Here is a 2,718-nt window from a genome sequence, read left to right as displayed (position 1 = left end):
CTTTGAATACAGTATGGATAACATACCATTCGCCCGAGTTCATGAGCATAAATACATTGGCTTGATCATTTCACATGATCTAAGAAGGGAATCGCATATTAACACTATCATACCATCTCCTTTAAAACGGCTGTTCTTCCTGAGAAGAAGATCTCGAGCTGCGCCACCGGAAATTAACCTGCTATCATACAGCGCATTTATTCCCCCAGTTTTCGAGTATGGTAACATAATTTGGTTTCCTTATACACAGCAGCATATTAAGAAACTAGAAGGAGTGCAGCGAAAGGCAATTAGATTCATCTTTAGAAAATACGAGAATAGCGATTCACCTACCCAACTGCTAAAACAAACAATCTTGTATTCCAACTATGCGAAACCGCGCCAAACTAGCAATAATAAAATTATTGTTACAATTAATATACAATGCGTTACGAATAAATACTTCGTTGTATATATCCCTAGCTGACACCAGACCTTCACCCTATAAGCATTCACTAACAATTAAAGAATATGCATTTCGCACTGACACGTTTAGATATTCGTTCTTTCCTCTTGCAGTAAGAGAATGGAATAGCCTGGACCCCTGTATAACGACTAACACATCCTTGCCGATATTTGTAACCCTTGTAGGAGAACTGTTGCGCAAGAGTTAGATTATTCTAGCCGGAAATAACACACCACTCACCCCTCGCCCCCCCCCCCCCCCCTCCGGTTGTTGTAGAACATAAAAACTGTATGAGCAATGTATATGCCTATGCGATTTCACCCCTTTTTGCCAAATGCACTGTATCATTCATGTTTTATTTCCTGCCATATGTGCATATCTGCTTCGTGTCGATTGCAAATGTCATTCTTTAAATTATGTAAACCTGTTGTTATCGCTATTTGTGAGTATATAATATATGCGCTACCTGGTAAACATCCTACTGGGTTTGACAGTATCTCAAATACATAAACATAAATAAATATTTTGCCTTGACCGTCAAAAATCGAGATTCAATGTGTCAACGTCTAGAAGAATTGAATCAAGCTGGAAAATATTGCTTTAGGGCGGATTTTAGACAAATAACATCGCCCAATCTAGCAGCCTGCAATTATAGCTTTTTTGTTGTTTTCTTTCGTTTTCCTGCTTAGCGGGAAATTTTGGCGGTAATTGAGAAACGTCGGTTTTTCTTCTTACGTGGCATGGTTAGAAGAGAATGCAGATAACCAAGGTTGGGCAGTCTGAATTGTGAGGAGTGCGCGCAGAAGGGGCACGCGCTATCTTATTGTGTTCGTAATGAACTCAGCAAAAAAGAACAGTTACGCTGTCCTTTAAGACCTTCAGAAGAGGCGAATAACTAGTGACTAACTCATGGAATTTGGGAGTTCTGTTGCCACGAGTAGAACTATATGCGTGTTATGCTATCATACGTGCGTATGGCTATGTTATCTGAATTGTGCATGTAAAAACCACGATGTAATTTGTACTCCGGTTAACAACGGTTAAAATACAATTAACTTGGGTGATAATCAAGTTGCTAGAACGTCGCACTGTTTCTAGCTAGCGGAAAGGTGCTACGATCAAAGTTCAGGAGGAATTCAGTGCTGAATGCAGTGCCGGAGATAGTGCTGTCCGAGACGGTGCCTCAAAGGGCGAGCTGTTACGAGGAAAGATGAGAAAGTGGCACGCGAAGCACGCGCTGAGCGTTTCGGGAGCTGGTTGAATTTGGAACCAGAGTACTATGCGTGCTTCAGCGAACGTTAAAGAAAAACTTTCTACTGGATTTTATGGCATCAGATTTCTGAGCATTAGTAGCCACGATGGAGTACCATACGATTTGATAATGCGGCCGGGCCTGCACTGTGTATAGAGCACCCGCACGGATATATTTCACAGGGACCCGGGAGCGCAACACGCCGGCGATAGTTCTGCGAATGCGTGACACTTTATGTAGGAATGCAAAAACGGCAAAGGTGTGTTACTTAGTGGCTGTGGGAGTTACAGGCATTGACAATGTTGAGAAAATTTTAAACGGCACTGCCAGAGCAGCTGCAGTAACGGCTCAAAATGCAAAATGATTTGACATTTGTTGTGCAATTTTCTTTTTGCCTATTTGGCTAATGTGCATTTCACAGTGACCGAGAACAAAGCGAAACAAAACAAACGCGATCGTAGATTACTTGTTAAAGCACCGCGCTGCGGTGCTCCCCGACATAAGCTCGATTGCAGCATAGGTCACACATTATTTTCTTTTTATTAAAGGGAGACACAAACCCAACCTATCCCGAAGTGTCAAGAATGATAAAAGAATGCTTCCTATTAATAACGAAAGACAAGTGATCGCGGCCTCGATGTTAGGGCACCCGGCTTCTGTTCTCGGAACTAAATATTAGATTTCCACGTCGGTCACATTTCATTTGCGAACGCATTATATGGCTCATGAAGCGGAAAATCCTGCGGCTTGACCGGAGATGGTACGCCGCGGTTCTCGTCTCTGCTTTCTCTTTTTCATTAACAGCAGCAGCGCAGCCATCTTCATGAAAAGGATGACTTTATTATTCCTGGACAAAGTTGGCATGGTCGTGCACGTGCGCTGGCAGGCCACTCGCAAACTGCGCACAACGAGAGCACTGTATTGCACTGCACGCGCAAGCGTTGATGTCGATGAGTTGCGGACAATGTTCCGGCTGTTTTTACGAACCGTTATGCATACAAAAACGTTCGTTGTTACTTCA

The sequence above is a fragment of the Dermacentor andersoni genome, chromosome 2, assembly GCF_023375885.2.
Source record: "Dermacentor andersoni chromosome 2, qqDerAnde1_hic_scaffold, whole genome shotgun sequence".
Classification (NCBI taxonomy): Eukaryota; Metazoa; Arthropoda; class Arachnida; order Ixodida; family Ixodidae; genus Dermacentor; species Dermacentor andersoni.
This window is presented reverse-complemented; position numbering follows the sequence as displayed.